This window comes from Ranitomeya variabilis, chromosome 1 (assembly GCF_051348905.1).
Source record: "Ranitomeya variabilis isolate aRanVar5 chromosome 1, aRanVar5.hap1, whole genome shotgun sequence".
NCBI lineage: Eukaryota > Metazoa > Chordata > Amphibia > Anura > Dendrobatidae > Ranitomeya > Ranitomeya variabilis.
This window is the reverse complement of record NC_135232.1, coordinates 807,337,375-807,357,620: the sequence shown is the minus strand read 5'-3', so window position 1 is coordinate 807,357,620 and position 20,246 is coordinate 807,337,375. Positions and strand designations below refer to the sequence as shown.

General features: G+C 40.8%; 1 protein-coding gene and 1 long non-coding RNA gene across 6 annotated transcripts in view; one reads left to right on the top strand and one right to left on the bottom strand.

Moving 5' to 3' along the window:
- PSD3 (pleckstrin and Sec7 domain containing 3) overlaps positions 1–20,246 on the top strand; it is a 741,896-nt gene that overhangs the window by 224,161 nt on the left and 497,489 nt on the right. The window lies entirely within an intron of this gene.
- Positions 6,320–20,246, bottom strand: part of LOC143785457 (uncharacterized) — a 28,850-nt gene continuing 14,923 nt past the window's right edge. Inside the window, exons 2-4 of one of the 2 annotated variants that reach the window (XR_013217991.1) lie at positions 13,524–13,563; positions 10,769–10,892; positions 6,320–7,179 (exon numbers count right to left, since the gene is read on the bottom strand). This is a non-coding gene — a long non-coding RNA (uncharacterized LOC143785457). Of the gene's footprint in view, positions 10,893–13,523; positions 13,564–20,246 lie in introns of both variants that reach the window. The other variant, XR_013217990.1, reaches the window with a different exon arrangement.

The window sequence follows — 20,246 nt, the reverse complement described above, 5'->3', positions numbered from 1 at the left end:
AACATGGGATAATCACACCACCACGGGGATATGAACACACACACAAAATGCGCCACACACTACCACGTGCTCGAACACATATACCACCCTCAGTGCACATTTCACCACACATACACCAACCTCGCCACATAAAAGTAGAAACACAAAAGTCGCCGCTCAAAACTCGCCACGCGCAAAACTCTCCACATGCAAAACTCGCCACACGTGCAAAACTCGCCACACGCAAAACTTGCACACGCAGAAAAATTGCCACACGCAGAAAAATTGCCACATGCACAAAAGTTGCAACACATGCAAAAGTTGCCTCACACAAAACTTGCACATACTCAAAAGGCACCACACATAAAACTCGCCACGCGCAAAACTCGCCATGCGCAAAACTTGCTGCACACAACTTGCTACACTAACCTGTCACATGCAACTCGACACACAAAAAGTTGCTACACGCATGTCGCCACACAAAACTCATCTCACAAAAGTCCCTACATGCATGTCGCCACACGCAACTCAACACACACAACTTGACACACGAAACTCGCCCTAAAACACACACAAGTCTGGTATCCTTCAAAAATAAAAATCTGATTAATAAGCAGACAAACTACAAGAGCAACAAATGTACCATATAGGAATCCGGCAGCTGTCAGTCACATGACCAGTCTATTATGTGTATGTGTGAGCTAATATATACTGCCAGGGGGTGGGCTTACTGTTGGCTGGGGATTTATCAGGCTGCCATTTTAGCTTACAAATACTGAGGTAAAAATACTGACCAAATAACGTGTGAACGAGGGCTAATACAGGAGGAGATGGCATACAGCTATATACTATATACAGGAGATGACACACAGGTATATACTATTTACAGGGGAGATGACACACAGGTATATACTATATACAGGAGGAGATGACACACAGATATATACTATATACAGGAGAGATGACACACAGGTATATACTATATAGAGGAGGAGATGACATACAGGTACATACTACATACAGGAGGAGATGACATACAGGTATATACTATATACAGGAGGAGATGACACACAGGTATATACTATATACAGGAGCAGATTACCTACAGGTATATAGTATATACAGGAGGAGATGACACAGGTATATGCTATGTATAGGAGGAGATGACATACAGGTATATACTATATACAGGAGATGACACACAGATATATACTATATATAGGTGAGATGACACACAGGTATATACTATATACAGGAGATTACATACAGGTATATCTAATATATAAAGCTGAATGTGTGTATGTATGTATGTGTGTATGTCCGGGATTGGCATCTGTACCGTCGCAGCTACAGCCACAAAATTTTGCACAGTCACACGTCTGGACCCCGAGAGCGTCATAGGCTATGTTGTGAGGTGAAATTTTAACCCCGCGCGTTCCAATTCACCAAACAATTTTGCTCCTATCTACATAATGGGGAAAAAGTGAAGGGAAAAGTGTTGGAGGAAAATTGACAGCTGCCAGATGTGAACAATGAGGACTTAAAGAATGAGAGCGATGGCGACAAAGAGTATATACCGTACAGTTGCTAAGGTGGGGCCCCGACATGGGATACTCACCACACACGGGGATATGAACACAAACACAAAATGCGCCACACACTACCACGTGCTTGAACACATATACCACCCTCAGCACACATTTCACCACACACACACACCAACCTCGCCACATAAAAGTCGAAACACAAAAGTCACCACTCAAAACTCGCTACATGCAAAACTCGCCATATGCAAAACTAGGCTCACGCAAAACTCGCCACACGTGCAAAACTCACCTCATGGAAAACTCACCTCATGCAAAACTTGCACACACAGAAAAATTGCCACATGTACAAAAGTTGCACCACATGCAAAAGTTGCCTCACACAAAACTTGCACATACTCAAAATGCACCACACATAAAACTCGCCACGCGCAAAACTCGCCATGCACAAATCTTGCTGCACACAACTTGCTACACTAACCTGTCACATGCAACTCAACACACAAAATGTTGCTACACGCATGTCGCCACACAAAACTCATCTCACAAAAGTAGCTACATGCATGTCGCCACACGCAACTCAACACACACAACTTGACACATAAAACTCGCCCTAAAACACACACAAGTCTGGTATTGTCCTTCAAAAATAAAAATCTGATTAATAAGCAAACTACAAGAGCAACAAATGTACCATATAGGAAATACGGCAGCTGTCAGTCACATGACCTGTCTATTATGTGTATGTGTGAGCTAATATATACTGCCAGGGGGGAGGGCTTCCTGTTGGCTGGGGATTTATCAGGCTGCCAATAGCAACCAATCACAGCTCAGCTTCTATTTTGCTACAGTTAATTAACCTGAGCTCTGATTGGTTAATATAGGCAACAAAGACATTCTCAGTATAACAAAGCTAATATATGTTGTGAAATGCTTCTATTTGCTTAGTTTTTGCCTTTTAATAATTACATTTCTATCTATTTGTTTTGTGGTTTTTGTGTGCAGAATAAATTTTTGTTAACACATTCTATTTTGCTAACAGCAGTCATTAACCCGGGCGAAGCCGGGTAGTACAGCTAGTTGTGTATAAAAGCAAAAAAGATGAAACTCGTTAATAGACTCCATGCGCATCATCTCTGGTCTTTGCTCATCTTAGTTCCTTTCAATATGTGACTGTTCAGTCAATCACTAGCTGTAGTGGGTCACCCCTGTGGTCCCGGATAAGTGATCAAAATTATGTGTTGATTGGCAGGAGAAACTGTAGAGACAAATATTCTTTTCTTATTACTTTAAAGCATTCTGTATGTTTTCCTAAAAAAATAAAATAAAATAAATTGGATAGACTACACATTTAACAGATGAGAAGTAAGGGGCCAAATATCAAACGTTTCATGACAAAAATTCTGCACTTTTCATGAGGCATGTTCATATGGTAAAATAAAGAAATCTTCATCTACAGTCACCTGCGTAATTGCTGTGTATTCAGTGACTGTGTCTCATCACATCAGACCTTGCGTGGTCTAACATGATCATAATACAGATGCTTTTTAGGGTCCAGATTATTTTATGCAGTTCTAGTGAATTAAACCGAGCTCACCATTAAACTTACCTGAAAGTGGAGGGTTTTCCAAATGCAGTGGTACAATACAGACTATATCACAGAATTGTATTATGGCCTCATGTATCAGACCTTAAAGAAGCACTTCCATCAACGTTTTGATCCCTGTATTTATCATTCCCCTCTTCAACTCCTTTTGCAGTGACTTTTGAGACATGCAGGGAAATTGACCTCCTGTTTCTACATACACAGAGGTTAGCATGATTCAGCTAATCAGTTCTAAATCACTTGATATTATAGATCTAATGGAAAAGAGTAGAATTAGCTGGGTAGAAAGACAAAATGAGCAATTGTAAGTACACAGTGCTGTATAATATAATGATTACAACATATTAAGAGGTTAAAAACTTTGATGGCACTGCTTTAAATGCATTTTTCTTCATTTTAAAATTGTGAATTTGACTGCATCCATGTGCAGCTTATCTGCCTCGTGTACAGGCACACGTGATGTGTGCACAATTATAACTAGCTCTCTCTCTTCAACAGAACTGAGGAGACTAATGTACAGTGATCAGGATAAATGAGTACACCCCAACAGACTTGTCAGAAAACTTTTACTTTCCTTTGAGAATCAACATTTTCTTTGGCAAACCGTTCTACAGAATATTCCCATAAATGCCATTAACCCCTTAGTGACAGAGCCAATTTGGTACTTAATGACCGAGCCAATTTTTTACAATTCTGACCACTGTCACTTTATGAAGTTATAACTCTTGAACGTTTTAACGGATCCTGCTGATTCTGAGAATGTTTTTTCCTGACATATTGTACTTCATGTTAGTGTTAACATTTCTTCGATATTACTTGCGATTATTTATGAAAAAAACTGAAATATGGTGAAAATTTTTATAATTTTGCAATTTTCAAACTTTGAATTTTTATGCCCTTAACTCAGAGAGATATGTCACACAAAATAGTTAATAAATAACATTTCCCACATGTCTACTTTACATCAGCACAATTTTGGAAACAATTTTTTTTTTTTGTTAGAAAGTTATAAGGGTTAAAAGTTGACCAGCAATTTCTCATTTTTACAACAAAATTTACAAAACCATTTTTTTTAGGGACCATCTCACATTTAAAGTCGCGTTGAGGGGTGTACATGACAGAAAATACCCAAACTTGACACCATTCTAAAAACTACACCCCTCAAGGTGCTCAAAACCACATTCAAGAAGTTTATTAACTTTTTTTTGCAAACATTTTACTTCAGAACCAATTTTTTTTATCTTCACAAGTGTAAAAAGAGAAAATGAACCACAAAATTTGTTGTGCAGTTTCTCCTGAATACGCCGATACCCCATATGTGGGGGTAAACCACTGTTTGGGCGCACGGCAGGGCTTGGAAGAGAAGGAGCACCGTTTGACTTTTTCAATGCAGAATTGGCTGGAATTGAGATCGGACGCCATGAGGTGTTTGGAGAGCCCCTGATGTGCCTAAACAGTGGCAACCCCCCACAACTGACACCATTTTGGAAACTAGACCCCTTAAGGAACTTATCTAGATTTGTGGTGAGCACTTTGAACCCCCAAGTGCTCCACAGAAGTTTATAACTTAGAGCCGTGAAAATAAAAATCGCATTTTTTACACAAAAATTATCTTTTCGCCCCCACAAATTCTTATTTTCACAAGGGTAACAGGAGAAATTAGACCACGAAAGTTGTTGTGCAATTTGTCCTGAGTATGCTGATACCCCATATGTGGGGGTAAACCACAGTTTGGGCGCATGGCAGAGCTTGGAAGAGAAGGAGCACCGTTTGACTTTCTCAATGCAGAATTGGCTGGAATTGAGATCGGACGCCATGTCGCGTTTGGAGAGCCCCTGATGTGCCTAAACAGTGGAAACCCCCCACATGTGACCCCATTTTGGAAACTAGACCCATTACCGAACTTATCTAGATGTGTGGTGAGCACTTTGAACCCCCAAGTGCTTCTCAGAAATTTATACCGTAGAGCCGTGAAAATAAAAATATCCTTTTTTTTTCCCTCGAAAATGATTTTGTAGCTCACAATTTTTTTTATTTTCTCAAGGGTAACAGGAGAAATTGGACCCCAAAATTTGTTGTCCAGTTTGTCCTGAGTACGCTGATACCCCATATGTGGGGGGGACCGCTATTTGGGCGCACATTGGGGCTCGGAAGGGAAGTAGTGACGTTTTAAAATGCAGACTTTGATGTGATGTGATAGAATCTCACAGTGACCAAAATAAAACAAGAGGAAGAATCTTCCTCTGCCGGTCGGCACATCACTGCGGGCGCATGCGCCCGCCATTTTCTTCCCGGAGAAAGAAACCGGCGGCCAAGAGGGGATGCAGGAGGACCCAGGGACACCGGTAAGTATAACAGGGTCCCCAATCCCCCTATTTCTCTGTCTTCTGATGTGCGATCACATCAGAGGACAGAGAATGACACACCGCTTTTTTTTTTTTTTTTTGCAGTTGCCGGTAAACGGTTAATTACTAGCGATCGCAAAACAGGGGCCATGTTCTTTGGGGTCTCGGCTACCCCCGGCAGCCGAAACCCCAAAGATCTGCCGGATGCCGGCCGGCGGGCGCACTGCGCATGCGCCCGCCATTTTTTTCCCAGAAAAAGATAGCGGAGCCACGAGGAGCATCGGGGGAAACGGGTCAGTATCGGGGAGTGATCGGGGACCCCATTTCTCTGTCCTCTGATGTGCGATCACATCGGAGGACAGAGAAATTAAATGGGAAATCGCGGGGTTTTTTTTCGGCCACCGGTAAACGGTTAATTACCAGCGATCGCAACCCGGGGTCAGTAAAAACCGACCCGAATCATGTTCTCTGGGGTCTCGGCTACCCCCGGCAACCGAGACCCAAGAGAAAATCCAATTCTGGGGGGCGCTATACACTTTTTCCACAGCGCCGTTAATTAACGGCACTGTGGTTTAAGTACCCTTAACTGCCGCCGTTAAAAGGCGTATCGGCGGTCGTTAAGGGGTTAATTGATTGCAAACAAGATTTATTATTTGAGTATACCCCAAAGAAAGTCTTGGGAGCAAAATTAAAATTTAGACAACAAAATTCTAATTAACAAGAATTCAACCATAGGGAAGTCTCATTCTTTATTAAACAGGTGTCCAGCAGACGGTTGACTATAAAAGGGCATTACTTAACAAACAAAACCCCTTCCCTTGTAATGCTGTCAGCAATGGCACCGCGTGGAAGAGAAATGTCAAAAGGCCTTAGAAAAAAATTATTTATTCAAGAAAGGTGAAGACTACAAGAAGATAAGTAAAGCATTGCTGATCTGTCAAAATACTGTTGCAAAAGTGATACAAAATTTTTACAAAGATGAAACTCCAACCATCTCACAGAGACGTCCAGGCCAACTACAGTAGTTAACATCTAAACGGGAGCATCTACTGATGAGAGGGATGGAAGAAAATCAATGTGCAATGTCACTGCAGTTAGATAAAAAAGTAGAAAGCCAAGCCAGGCAGGGTGAGTGTTTCCCATGACACAATACGGTGTACACTGCAGAAAAATGGCATGAAAGGGTGTCGTTCTTGAAGGAAACCTCTCCTAAAGCCCAGGGCCAGTGCTGAAATATAAGAAGACTACTGTGATTCTATGCTCTGGAATGATGAGATGAACATAAATGTTTTTGGATCTGATGGCTTCAATACTATATGGAGTCACTAAAGTGAGGAGTACAAAGAAACATTCATGATGCCTACAGTGAAAGATGGTGGTGGCAATGTCTTTATGTGGGGCTGCATGAGTGTTGTCTGGGAGCTACATTTCTTTGATGGTATCATGAATTCACAGATGTACTTCTCTGTATTGAAAGAGAAGATGCTACTATCACTCTGTGCCCTTGGTAGACGTACCATTTTCCAACATGACAATTATCAAAATCCACATCTAAGGCATTGCGTTTCTTAAAAATAGGCTGAAAGTGATTTAGTGGCCAAGTATGTCTCCTGATCTGAACACAATCAAACAGTTATGGAGAATTCTGAAGAGACAAGTTGAGCATCACTCTCCGTCCAGCATTCAGCCTCTAAAAGAGGTCGATCTTGAAGAATGGAAAAAGATAGATGTTACAGTATGTCGCCAACTTGTTAATTCCATACCTAGAAGACTTTAATAATCATGGAATTTATTCAAAATACTAGATGTAGCTGTTTTTGATGTAGGGTGTATTCATTTTGACATCAACTAATTTGAGTAAGACTGAAGATTTTGTAATGAAAGTTATATTAACCTTACTTTTATGTTATGGGTTAAAAAATGTTTCATGAATCTGAGTCTTGTCAAAATTAAAACATATTCACAGGGGATGTACTCATTTATGCTGAGCACCGTATGCTGTATTTTTTTCCACAATTATCATATTGCTCATGTGAATTGGCCTAATTACGTACATTGATCTTTTCACTCTCAGAGTTACTGATCACAGTGCGCTCATGTACACGGACGGGTTTCTGTTTTTGTGTATACATACAGCACTCAGACTTAGCAATGATACAAGAATGTCAAATACAGCTTTTATTGGATTTGGGCACAATCCGATGTCTATCCTTCTATAAACGTAAACTGCAAATAAATAAGATTATACAGTATGAAACATATATACATTCATATTGGTATCTGGTACTGCTAGGAGCAGATTTTTGGGGTCAGTACTTCTGAATGACTTCCTAGTTTTCTGGATGTTCTTTCTTACAGAACAGTAAAACTCCTGAACACTACAGCATATGTCTTCACATGTGTAGAGCAGCCCACGGGACATTGGTGCAGGACAGGATCCATTGAGACCCTGCTCTGGAATGCTACACATCTGTGATCCTGCATGCCTGACTTGTCATCTTGTATGTACTGTGTAATATAAATCACAGAAGCCCCAACCTCTTCCTTTGTCTTGGGTATTTTTGTGTGTATTGCGGTTTTCAGACTCATGACGGAAAATGTCTACAAAATATTGTAACCGCTTTTACTGATCTGTGACTACTGTCCATCTTGTGCTACTTACTATTTATTCTGTAAGACTCTCCCCAAATAAATCATTTTCCCTAAAGGGAAAATGAATATAGGCTCTGCATGCATACTTATAGGGGTATTAAAGAGGGTGATGATGGCAGCCAGCTCCTGCGCTAGGAACATTGATACGGTCAGAAGAAGGGATTCTAAGGCAAGCTAGATCCATGTACAGTCTATGAATAATAGTATTGGGACGCACCCCTTAACCATTGAAGTCAGGTTTTTCATTCACCCCCATTACCACAGATGTATAAACACCAGCATTTACCATGCAGTCTTCCTTACCATCAATGATTAAAGAATGACTTATTCTAAAGAGCTCACTGAATTTTAGTGTTTGATCCTTTAATAAGATATCATTATAGTAAGCCAGTTCATGGAAGTTTTAGAAGGGAAGAAATTTTATGTTCAACTGTGACTGTTTGTGTTGAAAACTGGAAACGTAAAGTGAGAGACCATGTAAAGTCCTGAGGCTCATAGTGCATAAAAGTCACCAATGTTCTGCTGACTTCATAACTACAAAGTTCAAAATCTCTTCTATCATTAATATCTGCACATAAACTGTGCTATGGAACTTTCACGGTCTGCCCAAATTCTTGAGTGCAAGCCTTACATTACCAAGCACAATTCCACGCATCTCGTAAAGTGGATTAAAGCATGCTGCTATTGGACTCTGATGTAGTGGAACTTTGTTCTGTGGAAGGACAAATCATGCTACTCTATATGGCAGTCTGATGAATGAGTCTGGCTTTAGTGACTGTCAGGAGAAAGTTATATGTCCAACTGCATTGTAAAATTTGGTGGAAGAGGGATAATGCTATGGGGTTGATTTTCAGAGGTTGTCCTAATCCCATCAAAGGGGTGGTGTTCCAAAAAGTCACAATGTGGTCTTATAGTAATTTACACTTATGGGGCAGCACCGTAGCCTTGCAGGACTGGGGTCCTGAGTTCTAATTTCACCAAGGACAACCTCTACAAGAATTGTTTTGTTCTTCCTGTGTTTGTGTGGGTTTCCTCTGGGGATTTCAGTTTTCTCCCACAAACACAAACTGGTAGGGAATTTAGAATTTGTTAGCCTCAATTAGGACAGTGATGATGATGTCTGTAATGCGTTAGGGAAATTAAAGGCACTATATAAGCGAGTAAAATAAATAAAATTAAATATATTTATTCTTTTGTCCCAATATAACCCATTTTTAAATCTGTCTCATTTTGCACATATCACCCCCTAAAGATGAAGGATGACCTTCTAGGCTCTATTTATCCTACAGTTGTCATTATAACCTTCCTTATTACCAGCAAAGGTTTGCTCTGGATTGTGTCTAGAACTGAGCTTATACCGTGAGGGATGATATATTGGAAAAGACTGGTGCCTCCATCATTACAGTGAAGAGATCATAACAGAAGCCGTAGCGTGCCTCTGTGCTAGCAATGTTCTTCAGAATGGGCAGTATACAGTTGGCTGATTGGAGAGATCTACTGCATGAAGGGGCTCTGTGTACAGGGGCTGAGAGGAGAAATATGCTACAGGAATGGGTTCTCTATTGAGCGGCTGAGATAAGAGATATACTGCAGGACAGTGATCTGTATAGAGAGGCTGGGATGAGCGAGATACTGTAGGATGGGGCTCTGTCCACAGGGCATAAGATTAGTGGAGTGATGTTTGATGCTTGCTGAGTGGTATGAAACTACAAATTCTTCTCTATTGATACATATGACAGAGGATTATCGCCTGCTGTATGCATCAATCAATAAAGCAGCATTTGCAGTTTCACAAAACTGATTTGTCAGGAGCAGGCAACAAACACAGCTTCACACTGCTATTGCTTAGGAGTGCAGGACAATTGAGATCTGCTAGAATCATCTAATGATGTAAAACCACACAACAGATATACTGATGTAGGTGACAGAACAAAATATCATTCAGGGAGGGTAATATACAAGAGACGAGAGTACACAGAAGCATAAGGCGAATTCTATACTTAAATTAGTTTGATAACTTTGAGAGGTGGGGCTTTTCAATTTCACACAGGAGAGGGGAAAAGGGGTCTGCAGCACTGATGAGAAGCACGTATTGCTGGGATATGTAGTTTCAAGAGATAAGAATAGGCCCATCTATACTACTATGTGAAGCTGGATGCACTAAGGGGCAGATAGAGACAAAAAAAACTCAAAGGTCCAAGAGGGAAAATTTATGTTGGGCTTTGTGAAAAATAATGCGATTCTGGGAATAACATTTTAAATCCATGCACAAAGCCAGGTCCACAGAGGCATAGTTTGGTGTGGAAGATCTTGACCAGCTCACACAGAGCCCTGATCTCAACCCTATCGAACGCTTTTGGAATTAACTAAAATTAAGATTGTAAGCCCCCTTGTCCGACATCAATGTCTCACAAAAATCCCCATAGGCAGACTCCAAAATCTTGTATATAGCCTTCCCAGAAGTCCTTCTGTAGGTGTAATGTTTATCTGTCCCCTTAGTTTTGTCCATAAAGTATTTATAGATAGATCTGTAGATAACTGTGCCCTTCATGTCATTTCAGCTTTAAATTCCATTAGTCCATGTGTTTATAGCTAAATATATACAGCATAATTAGTCTGCATGCAGAGTGAAAATCCAATACATAGCTCTGAGGCATGGCACAGTGGCATGGAATATTGTGTATCGCCATTGTTGATGGAGTCGTCATTGGGTGTAGTTCTGGGCGTATGTCCAGTTCTGGAAGTATGACAGATACCATTTCAGTCCTGCAATGAAGGATACTTTGAAACAAAGTCTTGCAGTCTGCAGTTACATATAGACTGCTAGTCCATAGTTACACATGGTCTGCTGGTCTGTAGTTACATGTAGTCTGCTGATCTGTAGATACACGTGGTCTGCTAGTCTGTAGTTACACGTGGTCTGCTAGTCTGTAGTTACACGTGGTCTGCTAGTCTGTAGTTACACGTGGTCTGCTAGTCTGTAGTTACACGTCGTGTGCTAGTCTGTAGTTACACGTCGTGTGCTAGTCTGTAGTTACACGTTGTGTGCTAGTCTGTAGTTACACATGGCCTGCTATTCCGTAGTTACACGTGGTGTGCTAGTCTGTAGTTACACATGGTGTGCTAGTCTGTAGTTACACATGGTGTGCTAGTCTGTAGTTACACATGGTGTGCTAGTCTGTAGTTACACATGGTGTGCTAGTCTGTAGTTACACATGGTGTGCTAGTCTGTAGTTACACATGGTGTGCTAGTCTGTAGTTACACATGGTGTGCTAGTCTGTAGTTAGACATGGTGTGCTAGTCTGTAGTTACACATGGTGTGCTAGTCTGTAGTTACACATGGTGTGCTAGTCTGTAGTTACACGTAGTGTGCTAGTCTGTAGTTACACATGTCCTTCTAGTCTGTAGTTACACATGGTGTGCTAGTCTGTAGTTACACATGGTCTGCTAGTCTGTAGTTACACGTCGTGTGCTAGTCTGTAGTTACACGTCGTGTGCTAGTCTGTAGTTACACGTGTGCTAGTCTGTAGTTACACATGGCCTGCTAGTCTGTAGTTACACGTGGTGTGCTAGTCTGTAGTTACACATGGCCTGCTATTCCGTAGTTACACGTGGTGTGCTAGTCTGTAGTTACACATGGTGTGCTAGTCTGTAGTTACACATGGTGTGCTAGTCTGTAGTTACACATGGTGTGCTAGTCTGTAGTTACACATGGTGTGCTAGTCTGTAGTTACACATGGTGTGCTAGTCTGTAGTTACACATGGTGTGCTAGTCTGTAGTTACACATGGTGTGCTAGTCTGTAGTTACACATGGTGTGCTAGTCTGTAGTTACACATGGTGTGCTAGTCTGTAGTTACACGTAGTGTGCTAGTCTGTAGTTACACATGCCCTTCTAGTCTGTAGTTACACATGGTGTGCTAGTCTGTTGTTACACATGGTGTGCTAGTCTGTAGTTACACATGGTGTGCTAGTCTGTAGTTACACATGGTGTGCTAGTCTGTAGTTACACGTAGTGTGCTAGTCTGTAGTTACACATGCCCTTCTAGTCTGTAGTTACACATGGTGTGCTAGTCTGTTGTTACACATGGTGTGCTAGTCTGTAGTTACACATGGTGTGCTAGTCTGTAGTTACACATGGTGTGCTAGTCTGTAGTTACACGTAGTGTGCTAGTCTGTAGTTACACATGCCCTTCTAGTCTGTAGTTACACGTGGTATGCTAGTCTGTAGTTACACATGGTGTGCTAGTCTGTAGTTACACATGGTGTGCTAGTCTGTAGTTACACATGGTGTGCTAGTCTAGTTACACGTCGTGTGCTAGTCTGTAGTTACACATGGTGTGCTGGTCTGTAGTTACACATGGTGTGCTAGTCTGTAGTTACACATGGTGTGCTAGTCTGTAGTTACACACAGCCTGCTATTCCATAGTTACACGTAGTGTGCTAGTCTGTAGTTACACATGGCCTGCTAGTCTGTAGTTACACATGGTGTGCTAGTCTGTAGTTACACATGGCCTGCTAGTCTGTAGTTATACATGGTGTTCTAGTCTGTAGTTACACGTGGTGTGCTAGTCTGTAGTTACACGTGATGTGCTAGTCTGTAGTTACACGTGGTGTGCTAGTCTGTAGTTACACACGGCCTTCTATTCCGTAGTTACACGTAGTGTGCTAGTCTGTAGTTACACATGGTGTGCTAGTCTAGTTACACGTAGTGTGCTAGTCTGTAGTTACACATGCCCTTCTAGTCTGTAGTTACACGTGGTTTGCTAGTCTGTAGTTACACGTGGTGTGCTAGTCTGTAGTTACACATGGCCTGCTAGTCTGTAGTTATACATGGTGTTCTAGTCTGTAGTTACACGTAGTGTGCTAGTCTGTAGTTACACATGGCCTGCTAGTCTGTAGTTACACATGGTGTGCTAGTCTGTAGTTACACATGGCCTGCTAGTCTGTAGTTATACATGGTGTTCTAGTCTGTAGTTACACGTGGTGTGCTAGTCTGTAGTTACACGTGATGTGCTAGTCTGTAGTTACACGTGGTGTGCTAGTCTGTAGTTACACACGGCCTTCTATTCCGTAGTTACACGTAGTGTGCTAGTCTGTAGTTACACATGGTGTGCTAGTCTAGTTACACGTAGTGTGCTAGTCTGTAGTTACACATGCCCTTCTAGTCTGTAGTTACACATGGTGTGCTAGTCTGTAGTTACACATGGCCTGCTAGTCTGTAGTTATACATGGTGTTCTAGTCTGTAGTTACACGTGGTGTGCTAGTCTGTAGTTACACGCGGTGTGCTAGTCTGTAGTTACACGTGGTGTGCTAGTCTGTAGTTACACGTGGCCTGCTAGTCCGTAGTTACACATAGATTGACCAGTCTTATTTATTAATGGCAGAATGCATACCTTTGTATTCATCACAACACCTCTCAGCTGCATCTGTAATCTGCAAGAAAAGTTTGGAAGAGGTTAATCAGATGGAAGCAGAAAAATCTAGGTGGAACAAGATGGATAGAAAGTGCTGAATTTTGGCACTGTGGCCCTGTAAAATGATGTAATTTCTCTTTGCGCAGTAACACACCTTCTGCTTCTTTTACATTCATCTTTGGCTATTAAAAATGTCTAAACTTGGCAAAATAAATGTAGAGGCTGATGAAATAAACCTCGACTTAGAAGACTCATTATTATTGGGGAGACTGTTATCTTCCACGTCTCATATGTATAATTATCCTACTCCAATATATTTCCTCTGTACAGCTTAGTGATGTATTAATAGGATATACAATTTGCTGTTGCTGACATTACCATGACAATGAAAAGCAAACTATTCTCGTATGTTCTACTCTTGTATGTACTTGTATGTACTTGTTATACTCTCATATTAGTTGTTGACATCTTGTGTTATAGATTTCAAATAAAATTAGAGATGTGGTTGCGCGCTGCTTCTAGAAAGAACTTTATTTTATTTTGCAATTTTTTAATGTTATTTTATGAAGTAACTTACGATATTTATATAATTGGATGCCGTAGATCTGTAGTGGGTATTTAGCTAAATCATCAATTTATTATACAGTTTGCAGGCGTATCTTACTTTAAAGGGAGTCTGTCACCAGGATTTCACTCCCCACACTATTTTTATGCACTTGTAGCTCTTTTAAAGACAAGTCCAGCAATATCTTTACATGGATAGTCCGTTCCTCCATTACTGAGAAATCAGTGTTTGCATTGATATGTAAATGATGCAAAAGATGTGAAGCCTCTGTCACTCCAGCTCTATTCTCTGCCCAGCACCTCCTCCTCCAGCTTGACCGTCGGCGCCTTTGCCTGAAATCACTTGGCACAGAGGATGTCAGGCAAGCAGGAGGGGAATAGAGCTGGAGTGACGGAGACTTCAAATCTACAATAGCTCTTCATCCTCATTTGCAAATCAATTCCAACACTGATTTCTCAGTAATTGAGCAAAAGACTAGCCATGCAAAAATATTGCTAGTCTTGTCTTTGAAAAAGCCACATCCACTTATAAATAATTTGGGGGTGAAATATTGTTGACAGATTCCCTTTACAGAGATTGTACAGGACTTTGATATTGATGTCCTATCCGACACAGTATATGGCCACTACATAGAGTGGTGGTGTTCCAGACAAGTCCACAGTTTACTTACGCTTTTACTACTTACTTGTGCTTTATCAACATGCACAAGAGACCACAAAAACTCAGCAAAAGCTGGTTTTCGAAAACAGCTTCTTTCCTGCGAAGATCGAGCAGAGTTTGCCTGCAGAAAAATACGCAGCAAAAACGCAACGTGTGAACATAGCATAGCAGTGACTTTTTTATATGTGTTATATTGTTTAATTTGCACATTTTTTAACTTTATAAGGGTTTTGTCTGTTTTTTTTTAGGCATAATGTACTGTACATGGTTTTGGTTATCTAGATGTTTTACCCTTGTGCAGACTTTACTCGTGAATTACAAAATCTGTTGAATTTTTTTTGCACAATTGAAGATTACTGTGCGACATTTTAAAGTTTATTGGAAGGATTGTGTGACTTTCTACTCTAAAAAGGTGCACAAGAGACTAAAAAATAAAGATATTTCAATTATTGCCATTTCATAATACATTGTGCATCAATTCTGATGAATTTGGTGTACAATTTGCCAGTGCAAAGAAAGACGATCCAAAAAACCCCCCTCAAATGATGAATTGAAGCCATAAGAATTTTTACCTATGCATAGTAATAGGGAGAAATCTGTCAATCAATGGCTGGATGGGGAGGAGCTATTTCATGAATACATCGGGCTCCTTGCTTGCAGTGCTGGATGTGGGCTGCTAAGATTAAGATGTAATTGACAAAGACTAGTGCACCTTAACAAATAATTGAGAGATTGCTGAAAGAAGTTGGCCATTTGGTTTTAATAAACATGTTGAAAACATGATTTTATGGCACTACATATATTTGTATGACAGGTTCTCCTTCTGTACTTGTTAGTACAGCTAAGAAACTTGATCGGACCTCCTGCCTCCTTCAATTGAAACACAGCTTTACAATGTGAGGTGTTCTATAATTGGAGAAGGCTTGGTGGACAGGTCTAGTCTCATATTCCGCCACTAGCAGCCATTTTGTAGACATGAGCTCTATGCAGTCTATGAGGAAAGCTGCACTAACAAATTCAGTACGAGAGCCTGTAAGGCCAGGAGAGAAATCTTAGGCAGGGTACCCACGATCCAGAAGTAGCAGTGCTTTGGAGCATATGTTTGCTGCGTCCAAAGCGCTGCCTTCTATTGAACGTAGATGAATCTGCCTGTGTACACTGAACCATGCGGATTAACCACATCCAATATATTCTATTGGTGAAATTTCTGTTGTGGAGAATGTGACATGCTGCGGTCTGGAAAGACGCTCCGCATGTCCGTCTCCACGGGTGAGCCGTGGGTGGGTGTGGACGCATAGTGGACATGTGTTTTCTAGGAATCCCATCCACTATCCATCTGGGTGCTGCAGGTTTGACGCTGCATAAATACTAAGCGTCAAACCCGCAACAGTTCCTGATCATGGTCACACATCCTAATACTTTTATATTAGTAAGTGCAGCAAAATCATGTCCCCAATAGATTGATCCTCTATGCATAAAATACAGGAATAGTAGCTAACCCCTTTAAATGAGAATCTGTCACTACTCTATTCTGTCTTCAGAGAGGGCAGCAGAACAGACCTGACTTTTAAATATATGTAAGGCTACATCTATTGCACAACTCTGAAAGCGCAGCAACGCATTGCAATGTTGGATATAACTATTTCCTATGGTGTTGCTTAGGCTTCCAAATATGTTGGATTTTCTGTCACTGGTCGCTAGTTGCAGGCAACACACTTGCTATAGACTTAAATGCAAATCGCACGTCCCATGTTGTGGATGACTTGTCTGCAACTTGGCTGTTTTATTTCACACCTCTAAAGTATTTGCATGACAGCAAGTTGGAAGCCAGTTGCACAAATGTTTTTGTGCCACTACTTTTCAGAGAATTGCTGTCGTGCGACACATCTCCGCGTAGCCTCAGCCTTAGTCGTACACGATCGAGTATCAGATTGGAGAGGAAATGAAAATCCTTAGGGATCGTAAGCGTACGCCCAAGCAACATTTTGTTTTAAGGTTGATACATTCTGTAACCTGCCTGAGAAAGTGCTTAATAAATGTTAAAGATAATGACCATATGCCCAGCAATGTAAAAACGACTTGTGCAGGTGTTCAGTCTTTTGATTGTCTTTTAACCAATCCACTTTTGTAAGGACATGAAACTTTAAAAAGAAGTGACTTGACCATTCTTCAGGCAGTCTCTGCTTGGAAGCCGCTCGCTGTTTTACACATACAAGGTTAAAAAACTTGGGTATACCAGCGTCTAAAAGACGTCGAATGTACATGCCTTTAAATCGGTGTATCACATCTTTATTGACATACAAGTGTATATATTGGATGAGTGCTTCCCGATGTTTGAATGCTGATTTGGCATGACAAAAAAAATCGCAGCATGCTGCGGAAATCGGATCGCACACACCAATTACAGTCTATGGATGCGTGGAAATCATTGGACTGCTCTGAGTGCAGTCTGATTTCTGCTAACTCACATGATGAAGAAGATGGAGAAATCTTGTTCTCCATCTTCTCCTCACTATATTCTATGATTCTTTCATCCGAGAGAATCAGATCACACTATGCTGACACTCAGATCAAATTCAAATCGGAGTTTGATCCAAGAGTCATTTACATAATCTATCCGATTTTTGACACATCAGAGAATTTGTGTGACCCCAGCCGAATACTGATTGCAATCCTTGGGATGGGCCATTATTACTTGCTTAAGAAGGTTCCAGCCACAGTGACCAGTCTCCAGAATACAGGGCAGGGGAGCTAGAGTGAACACCAAGTCCTCTTCATTGTTTACACAGGCTTGTTGCCAATTGTCCGGAAATTCCTGGACCATCCATAAAAATAGACCATTTTTTTCCCCTGTCTGTAAAAATATTTGGTGTCTGCAATGTTTTTCAACCTTGTACAATTTTTATGACTACTGTATTTGTCTTCACTTTACAGCTCACAGTGAATTCAGCTAATGTTCTATCAGAATTATGGGCTGTATATAAAGTTGAGCAAAAAGAATCTCTATGTTCTGGTCCGGCGTCCAGTCCAGACCTGAATTCGCTTTGCCTAGTAAATACCAGAGGCGATAAGGATGCTGTCCACAGCAATTAAGTTTGCCCCAATCCTGTACACAATTTTTTGCATAACTCTATAAACATGTACCACTTTACATCTTAATAATTTATCATAGTTTTCTAGTTTGGCGGTGAGCTGATCATTGCAAAATCTGCCATCCGGTTTTCCTGATGTAAACTGTAAATTGCCATTTCTAAGAGAATATAATATTAAATGCTAAACCTTCAAATTCATGCTCAGAGGAAAAGTCTAATTGAGGTAGTAGCTGTCACAAGGTGAGGACCTCCTCCTATAACATAAATGTGCCCTACCAGGACAAGTAAAGAGGGATTGTTCTGTTGAGGCAACTCTTTTAACCTCTTAACAACCGCCGATACACCTTTTACCGACAGTAGTTGAGAGTATTTATTCCTCAGCGCTGCTTTTTAACCGTTCTGAGAAATAAGAGTATAGTGCCCCCCCCCCCCGGCATCAGAAAATCTATGGGGCCTAAGCTACCATTGTTAGCTGAGACCCTGGAGAACATGATCAGGGACGGTTGTTATGATCCCCTGTCACGTGATCGCCGTTATTCATCGAAAAATGGCGATCACAAAAAAAAGTAAGATTTTAAATTAATTTCTCTCTCCTCTGATATGATCTAAAATATCAGAGAAGAGAGATATGCCCTCCATGTCATCTTCCTGGAAAATAAATATCGGGCGCATGCGCAGTGCGCCTGCCGAGGTCTGTAGGCCGGTACCCGGCAACAATAGGGAGTTTTTCCTATTGATTACATTTGATCACTGTGATAAACCCTATCACAGTGATAAAAAAATAGAAAATCAAATAATCAAATCCCCCTTTTGTCACCCAATTAGTTAGATAAAAATAAAATAAAAAATTATAAAATAAAAAAATTTCCTTTCTTTGCATTTAGGGTTGGGGTTAGGGTTGTGCTAGGGTCGGAGTTAGAATTGGGGTTTTTCCAACAGTAAAAAAAATAATGTTATGACGGCTAGTGTTGAGCGCCAGTGCTCGCTACTTGGATCCCCGCATTTTTTTTTTTTGTGTCTTAACAGCCGCGAAACATGCGGGAGGGACTCGAGCATACCACTTGAGCACCCGCGATACTTGGTGCATACCCGACCACTCAATGCATTTCCGCTCAACTCTAATGATGACATATTCAATATGACAACCAAATGTAATCAAATTCTGTGTTATACCTGTGAGGTCCAAATGCTCACTATACCACTGGATAAAATACTTCAGGGGTGTGGTTTCCAAAATAGGGTCACTTGTGGGGGTTTTCCATGGTTTAGTCACATCTGTTCACTCTTGATTCCAGCCAATTTTGTGTTCAAAAAGTCAAACGTCGCTATATCCCTTCCGAGCCCTGCCGCGTGCCCAAACATTCGTTTTCCCCCACATATGGAGTATCCGCGTACTCAGGAGAAATTGCACAACAAATTTTGGCATCCATTTTCTCTTGATTACCTTGTGAAAATAAAAAAGTTTGGGCCTAAAGTAAATTTTTTGTGAAAAAAAGTTAAATATTCATTTTTTCCTCCCACATTTCTTCAGTTCTCATGAATCAACTGAACGGTTAATGAACTTCTTGAATGTGTTTCTGGACACCTAGAGGGGTGCAGTTTTTAGAATAGTGTCACTTTTGGGTACTGAGTTTTTCTTTTATTAATGGAGTTGTCCTGTGAAAGCAAGTTATCATCTATCCTATGGGTAAGTGATAACTTATTGACTGGTGTGGGTCCAACCACTGGGATTTGCACTTATCGGTCCTCACTGGGTTCCCATTAGAATGGAGTCCCAGTGAAAATGCCCGACCACTGCTCCATTCTCTATGGGATTGAATGCAGCGCTCGGTAGTCCCATAGGGAATGATTTGAGCAGCTGTCGAGCACGTATACTGCCTCTCCATTTAAACCAAGCCCAATATTGCCATTTCCATGTATGGTTTTACTTGTACTCCCAAGCAGCACGCCCACTGTCTTGGGATTACATTTGATTTAGATCTTTTGTTCACTCTTTATATCCAATCACTCGGACACTTATGTCATCCTCACCTAAGAAATATATCTAGAATTCGATCTATTCTTACCTTTGACTCTGCAAAAACCCTTAGTGTTGCTTTGATTACTTTTCGACTAACCTACTGCAACTCTCTACTAATCGTTCTCCCTCTTACTAAAGTCTCCCTTTTCTAATCAATCCTGAATGCAGCAGCCAGGATTGTACAGTGGAGAAAATAATTATTTTATACACTGCCGATTTTGCAAGTTTTCCCACCTACAAAGAATGGAGAAGTCTGCAATTTTCATTGTAGGTACACTTCAACTGTGAGAGACAGAATCTAAAGCTAAAAACCAGAAAATCACATTGTATGATTTGTAAATAATTAAATTGCATTTTATTGCATG